Source organism: Lepisosteus oculatus, chromosome 1 (assembly GCF_040954835.1).
Source record: "Lepisosteus oculatus isolate fLepOcu1 chromosome 1, fLepOcu1.hap2, whole genome shotgun sequence".
Classification (NCBI taxonomy): domain Eukaryota; kingdom Metazoa; phylum Chordata; class Actinopteri; order Semionotiformes; family Lepisosteidae; genus Lepisosteus; species Lepisosteus oculatus.
Genome location: NC_090696.1, coordinates 48,266,596 through 48,279,712, shown reverse-complemented (window position 1 = coordinate 48,279,712; position 13,117 = coordinate 48,266,596).

Below are 13,117 nucleotides of genomic sequence, written 5' to 3'. Positions count from 1 at the left end.
CTCACAACCTTAAGGTACATATCAATCATAGAGATGAGAACCTGCATGGAGTTATTATTTGTACTCTCCGTGAAGAATACTGTTAAAATTTTCTCTTCTAAGGGATCTCCCAGTTACGTCTGAGTCTAGAACTCAATATGACCAATATACTATCAGGGAAGACTTTTTAGTTACTCCTCTCACTCCACCTGAGGAATAATCAATCACTTGTCTTACCACTTATTATGTCTTGGCTATAGTTACTGTAACCTCCTCCAAGGTTATGTTCATTGTTATAATGTACCTTCTGGATGGAACTCAGCCACCTGCTGAGAAACCAGGGATATGCTTATTCGTAACCGAATTGTTGAAGTCTGCTCTCTCCAACAACCTCTCACTGTCTTACGCACTACTGCATCTCTATCTCTTTGGTGACTGAGAGCATCAGAATGCAGACAAATTTTTCCTACTTACATTAGAATTATGACTGCAGGACCTACTTTCTTCGTTCTACTTTGAGTTAACCCTGCCTTAGTTCCCTCTGCAGTTTTTGGGAAACCTGTGATGACTGCTCCTTTCAGGAAATGAAGAGAAGTGTTGGACTCAAACCTTAATCCTAATCCAAAATGAATGGACAATACTTTGAGAACTGCTTTTACACTTTGGCTTGACCTTTGTTGCAATCTTTGGAATTAACCTTGACAACCTTAACCCCTTAAAGTTAAGAATCCCTGTTTCTACCTTTTCTTAAAGACACCCATCTTCTCTAATTCATTCTGCTGGATTTACTAACCAGTTTAGTACCAATTGCTAGTACTGATTACACACCTTGATTGTGTAAATCAAATCTAAACTATTCCATACAGAAACTGCCTCAGTGATTCCAGAATAGAAGTCTCCTGATGTGGTCTGGAAAAAGTAGATCTAATTATTCCCTCTCAAGGATCTAATTAAATCTCCTCCAGGATTCATAACTGGATATGAGGAAAAAACCCTTACTTAACCTGGCTAGCACTAGTAGGAAAAACACTTTGGCTGGAACCATCCAACTACTTTCTTTACCTTACTGTTGGTCTGACATAGCAATGCCTGATCTGCTCTGTTACCTCTACTTACAGATGCAGCCATTCAAAATGCACAGGCGATACCACATTATTTTCCGGTACGCTTTACGCAGTGTAGCGGCTAGGCTTAATAATAAGAAAGAATTAAGTGTTTCTGAGCTTTCCCAAATAAGGCCCCATTTCTCTGTTCATCCCTGTGGTGCAGCCACAGAGAGAGGATTCATGCAGGGTGATTTAAGGTCCTAGGACAGCTCCCAAAGGGGGATGCACTTAGCTAAGCCTGGCTATCATGATCAATGGTCATCCATTGGCGCCTATCTGTCTAGGGAGTGCCAGTTGGGCATCTGGACTGCATTACTAAGTGTCAGGACTAAGTGACTCATATCTCACCTTGATCAACCAATCAGGGACTGGTAGGGCCGAGTAACCCACGTGGGACTCTGATGCCCATGGAACTTTCAGCCAATCAACGAGCTGAAGTTCCTCCAGGTAAAAACAGGCAACACAGAGAACCTGCGAGATTCAGATTCAGATTGAGATTCAGATTCAGATTCAGATTCAACTATTCTAAAGGGAATTCAAAGGAGAATTCCAGGGTAGGACGGCCCAGGAGCAGAAGGCTCCCAAGGGCAGGACATTCTTGCAGCATGCCTCCTGACCATCCTGAGACTCAGCCCGGACAACCACGGAACGGCCAGTGTGTCCGAGTGCCAGAACTTTCCTTTGTTCTAAGAGTCTAGAGCGGAGGTTGCCAGAGAATAACCAGAGGATCCACCCGAGGTTAGCACCAGCAGCAGGCCTCGTGAACAGGTCGGAACTGTGGACAGCTGAATTACTATTCAGAACTAGCTCTTCATCACGAACCGGTCCTCTTCCTGACTTGCTGGGACCCACAGTCATCTTTTCTGCTGTGCACAAACTTTGCTAGTTAAAGCCAACAGTGAGCATCAGCAGCGCACCATCGCAAGCCGCACAGCACAGCCTGGCACGGAGCCAGAGAGTGCAGATTGGACAGCAACAAGCCTGCAACTGTTTCTTTGTGCCCGCAGGAGATCTGAATCCCCAGAGATTGGATGAGCATTCAACTTCAATGCATTACAGCTCGAGAATTCAATTGTTATCCAAACCAGTTAATATCAATTTAATTCTTAAGAGTTATGTACTTGTTTGAGTATCTAATGTAGAAGTTATAACCAAGTTCATTTATGAAACGGTCTTAATGAATGATATACTGAACGTATGTCCTCTTGATATGTGTAACACTTTGTAACTGACCGAATATACCTTTTGTATTCTGATAACCCTCTCGATAAGATCTGTTAGGTTTACATGCATATTCTATGTATTAATAAATGTATCCTCGTGTATTAGTACCTGTGTGTGTGCGTTGTTTGAGTTATGTCGCATGGTTGGATTCTAAAGCCATCAAAAGAATCAACTTTGTGATTTACTGCTACAATTAATAATTGTCTCAGTAAATGCCCAAACCCTACAGAACTGGTGCCTTCAGAGAGCCACTATGATTACATATTTGGCGTCCCTGAGCCGGTTTCCCTACATATTTGGTGTCCTTGGGCCGGTTTCCCTACATATTTGGCGTCCCTGGCACGGGCGTGGCAAGACTGAAATGAGTCAACCAAGCGGAATAATTCAATATAAAACGCTACGGGTTTCATACACGACAATACAGTGTGCTGAAAGCCGAAAGAAAAATAAGTTCCCCCTGCTCTTTAAGCAGTGCTTGATTGTTTTGTGATCTTTTGTGATCTACCCGGTTGATTACATACTTGATCTTGTGGTTTTCTGTGGTAAAACTGTGATTTCGTACTTAAAAGTAATACTCTTTAAGTTTAACAATGGTTGCTAAAAGGTCTGAATTCGAGCCGCTATTAAGCACTCTCTCTAGCAGCGACAGGTCTGACCACGATCTCTTCCATATCCCCGTCAGCAGAGACGCTAGAATAAATCTCCATTCTCTGAGAGAGCTAGCGAAGGACATAGAGAGATTTGACCCTGCAGTGTCAGAGAATAATATCGAGAGTTATATTCAGGACCTCAGGTATAACCTGCAATACCTGCCAAACGCCACAGAACAGGAGAAAGTATTTCTGGTTAGAAAAACTACCAGCAGAGCTGTACATGAGTGGATGGCTAGGCAGATGAAAGAAGTCTGTAATGATTTTGAGCAGCTGTGTCAAGCACTTATCGAAGAATACAGTGTGTTTATTGACCCGACTGCTGCGATAGCCGCCGCTCTTAACATTAAGCACGAGAGATAAGTCCCCTCGCGAATATTACGAGAGACTTAGACGAACTTATTTTGCCGGAAATGATGAGGGTTTAATAACGCAATAAAAACGCTATAAAATAATGTGACTAGGCACAGAAAAAGTTTACAGCACAGTACAATAATAAATGCTGACTATGACTTTAGAAGCATAAATTACCTTACACTCAATTTAAACACAAGCTGTCTTTCTGTATGAACCTCTAAGCTGGTTCATACAGAAAATGTAGAAATGCATTAGCCTGATTATGATTGAAAAACATATAATTAAACACGCGTTTGTGATTTAAATCAGAACACGATTTAAATCAATATAATTGTTTATATTGTAACGCATACTGTCCAGCCTCCATTTCTCTATAAAAATGTACTCTGTTGCACACACACACACACAATATAAGCAGGAACCGCTGTCAGAAGGGAAGATATGTTCAAAATATCGCAAATATCGATCATGTTGTGATATTTTGAAATATAAAAGTCAATCGATTGTCCATAATATCGCTATTCTATTTTTTCGAAGAAATGTTTGTTAAAAGAAAAGTCCACCACCAGCTGGATTCGAACACACAACCTGTGTGTTTTTAGTCATGCACCTAGACCAGTAGGCTACAGGGGAACTCGCAAGAGCAGGGAGGCGAAACAGCCTTACACAGCCCTGTCGCAGTACACGACTATAATCATACCGTTATTAAATTCTTTAGATATGCTATTCCATATTATATTCCCTTTTAATCAAATTCTAAAAGTATGCTTGTTGACTCCGGTATCACGTTAGTTAAAGACTTCGAAGCTTAAAATGTTTAGGGAGAAATGGAATACTGGTGTGTATTTTTTTCTTTAAAGTACCAAGACCAGCTATATACTGTATGTTTATATTAAAATTAATATTGTTTATGGCCTTCACACGCGTTACAGTATGCTCCTATTCTTTTTATGCTCAGCTACAGTACTAAGATTTCCCTTCAGTGGTAAAATTCAATATCTACAACGGACACAGTAAAGACGTTTACAGTAAGTCTTTCTACGACAGACCAACGGACCACGAGTGCCCCTGTCGGTCAACCAATCCTGTACCACGTCATCTTGCGTCATGATACGCGATACCACAGCCAATTACCTGCGGTACGTGTCTGTATCACATACTTTGAATGGCTGCATCTGTATCTCTCTACATCTCAGTCAGCTGTCTGAATGAGCAGCTAACACAATGTCACAAGGACCTCTACTCTACTCAGAAACAGCCCTCTCCTGAGCAATTAACCCTCACAAATCACTACATTAAACTAGTTTGAGCTTTAAATAAGATGCAAATATCTTTGCTTTGTTGAAGAAAAGTCAGTCTTCACTCAGGTTAGTAGATTGTCAAACAGAGATCTTTTAATTCAGTCAGCTGAAGGGGAGCATATCACAGAGAAATGGTTTCCCCTAGCACTCAGTAAGATATGTTCACTTGACTTAAGTTACACTTTCCTTTTTATAAATTAAAAGTAGGCGAGACTTTAACATATCAAAGGAACATACAGTGAAAGTGACAGTGTCAGAAGTCTTTCAAACATAAACAAAACAGGGACAGGAAGATGCCATTTGGCATCCTGCAATCTGTTTAATTTCACTCTGGTTGAATACACAGATGTGAAGAATCACAGGCTTTAGTTGCAGAAAGACAGTGGTCTGAGGTGCAGAAAACCTTTCCCATGCATAGTCACTGTCTTGACCTTTCTTCCGCAGCTTGTAAACTAGCTGTATTGATTTCAGTGGTTTCCTCTCCCTCATTCAGATTCTCTGTTCTTTCTCCCTGCTATGATTTCTTCAGCCATGTCTCTGGCCTTTGTGTGTATATATGTACTGTACATGTCAGATGAGGCTTAGCTGCAGCTGAATGCTGCTTTGTGTTAACACGTTTAATTTTGCTCTCACATGAAAATGTGTTTTGTACCACTCTGTGGATCAGATGGTTTAGGGAGTTTATCTGACCTCTGAAAACACAATCATGTTAATGTGATAACACAGTACTTAACAAGCTGAATTAAAGATAGCAGTGATGTTGATCTGCATAAATCCAAATCAGAACTACTTCATTTTATTAAAATAGATAGGTTAATTAGGAATAAAATAATACAAACAAAAGGATTATGGAAAGAGATGGGAATATAGACAAGTTGCTACGATATAGAACAACTAAGTGTTAGGAGACTCAAATTCTAATTTGAAGCAAAAAGTATAAAGATACATGAAATTATCATTAAGATTTTGATGCTATCACTATCAAACACTGAACACAAGCATGATATATGTGAACTATTTCTTTAGGAAGTGTGCAAACTAAAAAAAGCTTGGTGTGGTCCTAGTGCTTATGTTGTGGATATCACAGATGTAGGCATCACCTGATTCAGAAGGATCTGTCAATGTGAAGAGCTGTGTGTCTCAGATCAGGAGATGATCTGGTGCTGCAGTGGAGTGCAAGTTGATGACAGGTTTAAAGATCATGATTTGTGAAAAATTTCACAGCTTTTATTTAAACAATATCTAGTACCTGGTAGCATTTTTAGAAACCTTAGTTTGAATAAAGTGGATCCCAGGTGCAAGTGACTTCATAATGCAGGAAGGCATTACGCTACATTTTTTATGCATCAGTTGAAGCCTTCTGAAGCCTCTCAAAGACATAAAAATGTAACATAATACTGTGTGGCACAATGAGCAACTGATTCTTTTCATTTTAAAGAAAATCAGAAATATTAAACTATAACGTGTGTGCCTAAAACAGACATTGCATGATTTTAAAACCCATAAAAAAATGCATTTAGTTAAAAATACTAAATCCACGAAAAACAGTTTACTTTTTAAGTAAACACCTTAAACACTTTAATTTTGTAAACGCAACATGCATTTTGTACAGACACGGTGCAATCACATTCTCCTGTCTTCCCATGGTGTGAAAAAAAATAGCAGGTGGCTGAGAAAACAGCGCACCGCCCACTGAGCTCAGTCAAAGAAGAGATGGAGCAGTAAGGAAACCTTTCTGCTGCTTCCAGTGTTTATGGCACTGAGCATGTCTGCCTTTAAAACATAATAATGGAATATAAATTCCAATTCTTTTAACTTGAAATCTTTTAATTATCATTGAACACAGTTAAACAGTTTAACCTCTCATGTACAACATTTGAGCTGAAACAATCGGTTTCGAATCCTGATCACTGCTGAGGGACAATTGAAAAGTTATTCAATTAAGAATTTAAGTTTATTTAAGCATTTTAATCATTATACAGATGCATTCATGCAAAATGCATGGTACAAACCCACGGTACGGGAAACTACCCACAAGCCACCACAGGGCACCGCGGTAAGTGATTGGCTGGCCAAAATGACCGACAGGGGCAGTCGTGGTGCATTGGTCGGTAGTGATAATATTTAATCATTTAATCTCTTTACTGTGCACATTTTAATCTGCTTAGTATTGAATATTTATATGAAATTTTACCACTAAAGGGAAATTTTATTAGCTGAGCATAAAAAGAAGAGGAGCATCTGAAGGTCATAAATGATATTAATTTAGGAACATAAACATTACTGTATGTAAACTGTACTGTGTATGGCTGGTCTTGGTAGTTTAAAGAAAAAATACATACCAGTCTTCCATTTCTCCCTAAACATTTTAAGCATGAAAGTTGTATGAAACGGTACCCAAATATGCGATTGCTATATAGAAAGAATTTTAATTTTAAAAAAATATTTAACACGAAAATTAAGCTGTTTACCCAACGCAGAAACACAGCCACTAACTAGCAAAGAGAGGACATTAGTTAGCCAATATGATAAAGAAATAAATTATTATTTTGTTTATTTCTTTTTGCACATTTAATTGAACATTTCCATCAATTGTACAAGCACTTGGAACTTTACGCTACGGGCATTCTCCCAGTCTGGCGCCGGTCTGTGTCTTCTAGGATATAATGCCAGTGATTTTTTGTTAAATTTGGGTTTCCAATAATGCCACAGCAAACTCTTGTTTTTATCTCCACTATAACAGACAATCTCCTTTGCTTTTAACCGAGCGTTTAAGAATTTCCTAAAATGAAAATGATTTACTTTATTTCCCTCACAGGATCAATAGAAGTATCTATCATCTATTTAAACTATGGGACAGAATTCTGGGGTCTCCCTATACCAGATATTATAGTAGGGCTTCAGAATAGTGATTGGCTGACACCATCTGACACACCTCTGATTGGGGAAAAAAGACATGCTGATCAGGAAGAGGATTTCTTTGTAAGAATTAATTTAATTAAGAAGTAAAAACCTTACAGCGTACACAGATTTCTAAACTGATCAGGAGGAAGAAAAATCACCCGTGTTTCGTGGGTAAAAAGTGGTTATTAACTATCGAAACCTGTTTTATTTATTTTACTTTTATTTAGATTAAGAGTTCCCGTCATCCCCATTCCCATTTAAATCACAAACCCGTGTTTAATTAGATTTCTTTAACGTAAATCGTTATCTTTGTCTTCTGTATAATAATGTTCACCACTCTGTCCAGCAAATTTATAATAAACTTTATTTTATATAGCGTTTTAAACGAATAAGTAATTAGATTGCTCATGAACCTGATCACTTATTCTACATAAACACAACGTAATTGCTCTCTGAAAATGGTTTTTCTTTTTATTTAGGCTCGGATTTCAACAATAGATTGTACACTAATTACTAGCAGTAAATACTGATGTTTTGCTCCCTCTTGCCACAAAAATATTAAAAAGAATGTATTGTAGCTGGGATGAACTTTTTTTCGAACGTGTCTCTACCTGCTGCGACTCGGACACGGAATGGTTAAAGATGGCAACATCTCAGGTGCCCAGAGATGGGGGGGCGTCTTTCCGCCTCCATAACTAAAATGCCAAATAGGAGTAGTTTTTAATTCAGTTTGAATTATAACTGTACGTACAGTCTTCGTATTTGGCCTGGGCTTTAAAGAGAGCTTTTATAAAAAAAACACCTTTAAAGGTGCTATATAAAATAAAGTTTATTGTCATTATTAATATTGATGATATTCTTCCTCCCAGGACTTGTAAAATTGTTGTTATTGTTATCTTGTAAAGCGCTCTGAGAAGCATACTGTCCAGCATATTGTATTTCATTGCACTTTTGACAGATCGATTTATAATCACTTGTTGTTAGAATATCCCCCAAGAGGATATTCCCCCCAAGAGGATATTCCCCCCAAGAGGATATCCCCCAAGAGGTATCCAGGTAACAGTGAAACGGGCGTACAGTCTGGGGAGATCGCCCGTTTTCCATGTAAATAGTTCCCTGGTTCAGCACCCCTTGGTGTCTCTCTCTTTGTCTCTCAATGTCTATCTCTCTGTCTCTCTCTCTGTCTCTCTCGGACCCGCGCTCTTGGCGGGCTTGTCTTGTGTTTCTCTCTCGTCTGGGCGCAGGAGTGCTGCTGGCGGGTGGTGACGTAGAAGCGCAGTTTTTAATTCCACAGGTTTTACTCTTTGTGTTCGTCCTCAACGAACCCAAATTCATTACATTGGTTTTAGAAGCAGAAGGATGGACAGTGAATGGCCGATGATGTTGGACTCAGAGAAGCGCCGGTTCCCTCAGCAGCCGAGTGACCCCCTAAAGCGCCTTTTGGGGGCGGGCAGCAGCCGCCAGGGGCCACAGCCCTTATCAGGGCTACCCCATGGTGACCTACTCAGCGGAAGGGGGGCCCTTTCCCGGGTTGCCTCAGGCCATGTGGCAGAAAAGAGACGCCAGACCAGCGAGGTCCAGCCCACCAACCCCTCCTCCAGCCTGCGCCGGTGAGACCGAACCGTTATAATAATAATAATAATAATAATAATTGCTTACACTTATATAGTGCTTTTCTGGACACTCCACTCAAAGCGCTTTACAGGTAATGGGGACTCCCCTCCACCACCACCAATGTGCAGCATCCACCTGGATGATGCAACGGCAGCCATAGTGCGCCAGAACGCTCACCACACATCAGCTATCAGTGGGGAGGAGAGCAGAGTAATGTAGCCAATTCATAGAGGGGGATTATTAGGAGGCCATGATTAGTAAGGGCCAATTGGAAATTTTGGCCAGGACACCGGGGTTACACCCCTACTCTTTTTCGAGAAGCGCCCTGGGATTTTTAATGACCACAGAGAGTCAGGACCTCGGTTTTACGTCTCATCCGAAGGACGGCGCCTGTTTACAGTATAGTGTCCCCGTCACTATACTGGGGCATTAGGACCCACATGGACCGCAGGGTGAGCGCCCCCCGCTGGCCCCACTAACACCTCTTCCAGCAGCAACCTTAGTTTTTCCCAGGAGGTCTCCCATCCAGGTACTGACCAGGCTCACACCTGCTTAGCTTCAGTGGGTTGCCAGTTGTGAGTTGCAGGGTGATATGGCTGCTGGCCATAATGGGGAGATCCCATGGCAAATGTTTGAGGCCCAGTTCCAGATGGCGGCCTGGGCAAACAGCTGGTCTTATGTGGAGATGGTGAGCAATCTGGCCGCTGTCCTGGAGGGGAAGGCCTGCCAGACGTTGCTGGATGTACCTGGGGACCAGCGGTACAACTACGCGGCATTGGCATCGGCCTTCCGGAGGTGTTTTGGCAGGAGAGGGGAGGCGCCGGGACTGCTCGGGCAGGGTTGGCCCAACGCTGCTGCCTAGCGGGAGAGCCACTGGGTCTAGTCGCCTCAGACGTGGCTTACTTAGCCCGCCAGGGTTACCCTACTCTCCCGGTGGAGGCCCACCAGGTGATAGCACTCCAGGCGTTTCTCTAGTCCCTGTTGCCGACTGAGGTGCAGCGCCATGTGATGCTGGCCGCGCCGATCATCTTGGAGCAGGCCCTGGCTCTGGCTGAGCAGGCTGATGCCATATTCGAGGAGACCGGTGCACCAACGGAGGGGTGCACGGGGAATCAGATGGGGAGGAGGAGACGGCAAGCGAAGTGATGCTGGCGGAGCAACGACGGCTGGTCATCTTCCACCGCTGTGAGGAGAGGGGGCACATCGCCCGGGAGTGCCAGGCGCTGGATCCCCGGGTACATCCAGCAACGCCTGGCAGGCCTTCCCCTCCAGGACGGTGGCGAGGTGGCCCACCATCTCCACCTGAGACCAGCCGTTTGCCCAGGCCACCATCTGGAACTGTGCCTCAAACATTTGCCATGGGATCTCCCCATTATAACGGCTCGGTCTCACCAGTGCAGGCTGGAGCAGGGGTGGCGGGCCGGACCCCGCTGGTCTGGTGTCTCTTTCCTGCCACATGGCCTGAGGCGACATGGGAAAGGGCCCCCCTTCCGCTGAGTAGGTCACCGTGGGGTTACCCCGATAAGGGCTGTGGCCACTGGCTGTGCTGAGGGGTCGTCCCAGACCCTGGCGGCTGCTGCTCACCCCCAAAAGGCGCTTTAGGGGGTCACTCAGCTGCTGGGGGAACCAGAGCTTCTCTGAGTCCATCATCGGCCATTCACTGTCCATCCTCCCATTTCTAACACCAATGTAATGAATTTGGGTTCGTTGAGGACGAACACAGAGACTCATACCTCTGGAGTTAAAAACTGCGCTTTATTTCTTCTAGGTCACCACCCGCCAGCAGCACTCCTGCGCCCAGACGAGAGAGAAACACAAGACAAGCCCGCCAAGAGCGCGGGTCCGAGAGAGACAGAGAGAGACATTGAGAGACAAAGAGAGAGACACCAAGGGGTGCTGAACCAGGGAATTATTTACATGGAAAATGGGCGATCTCCCCAGACTGTACACCCGTTTCACTGTTACCTGGATACCTCTTGGGGGATATCCTCTATATCCTCTTGGGGGGAATATCCTCTTGGGGGATATTCTAACAACAAGTGATTATAAGTCGATCTGTCAAAGTGCAATGAAATACAATATGCTGGACAGTATGCTTCTCAGAGCGCTTTACAGGATAAGAACAATAACAACAACAATTTTACAAGTCCTGGGAGGAAGAATATCATCAATATTAATAATGATAATAAACTTTATTTTATATAGCACCTTTTAAGGTGGCTTTTTTTTAAAAAGCTCTCTTTAAAGCCCTGGCCAAATACGTAGACAGTAAGTACAGTTATAATTCAAACTGAATTAAAAACTACTCCCGCAGAGAGTGATGAAAACCATTCAGCGTCAGGCAAATGCACATTAATATGTTGGACTATATAATATTATATATAATATTTTCGGGTGGATTTGCGCCCTACAGTTCAACCTGCGGTACTGTACCGTACATACAGTACGAACGTGTTATTTTGAAATATAAAAATGTCAATATACTTTAGGAGAAATGGAGTATTGGTGTGTATTTTGTACAGTTTACATAATATGTTTATGTTTCTAAATTAATATCGTTTATGACCTTTATGACCTTCATTATGCTCCTCTGCATTTTATGCTTAGCTACTAAAATTTCCCATTAGTGGTAAAATTCCATATAAATATTCAATACTAAGCAGATCGAAATGTGCACAGTAAAGAGATTAAATGATTAAATCTTACCACTACCAACCAATGCACCATGAGTGCCCCTGTAGGTCATTTTGACCAGCCAATCACACACAGCGCCGTGGCTCACGTGTAGTTGCCCATGGTACAGGTTTGTACAGTGCATTTTGAATGGCTGCATCTGTATATTAGGCTACGTAAGAAACAAACTAATTCTCTGATCAGACTTTGAACTGCCTGGGTGCAGCCCACTACTTGACAGTCCATTGCCTATTACCACTATAAGGACAATTATATTCAGATGAAGCCATTCAAAACGAGCAGGCGATACCACATTATTTCGCAGTCTACAGCGAGTTTCTGTAAATTCTCATATAGTACCTCAACTAAAATAATAGTATCTGGAATTTCCGCAAAGTGGAGCTAATAAAGCTCAACCTCTCATGTTTGAGCTGTCGCCATCAAAGTCTTTAACGAAGATATTACTAATAGTATTAATAATGAATAACCTTGGACAAGCTGTAAGTGTAAACTCAAAGTATTGCCCTGGTCCACATTCTTTTTTTCATTGACCGTCTTTGTAAAAGTAACACCACAGCATTTTGCAATCACGCGTTTGTTTCCAATCATGCAAAATACGGTAATTTTTGAGAATCTCCGATTCACCATGCCTTTCACATGCTCATAAAAGAGATTGATTTAGGAACATAAACATATTACTGTATGCAAACTGTACTATATACAGTATGTATATGTATATTTAATTTCTTTGCTGTGCCCGTTTAAGTGTTGAATATTTATATGGAATTTTACCACTGAAGGGAAATCTTAGCAGCTGAGCATAAAAAGAATAGGAGCATACTGTAACGCGTGTGAAGGTCATAAACTATATTAATTTTGGAACTTAAACATACAGTATATGGCTGGTCTCGGTACTTTAAAGAAAACATACACACCAGTATTCCATTTCTCCCTAAACATTTTAAGCATCGAAGTCTTTAACTAACGCGATACCGGAGTCAACAAGCATACTTTTAGAATTTGATTAAAAGGAAATATAATATGGAATCCCGTATCTAAAGAAATTAATAATGATATAATTATATTCATGTTGCAAAAGAACTGCAACGGACATAAAAACTCCCTTGCTTTTAACAGAGCGTTCCATAATTTCTAACTACGAAAATGCCAGGTGAAAGGTTTTGTAAACATATTTTGTTAAAGCAAGTCAGTTTTTTCCGCAACACATAAAATACATTTTTCCAAGAAAGTTTAGCCTTTGTCACTAATGAAACCACTAAATAAAGACATAAATATAGAAATCTTAAGA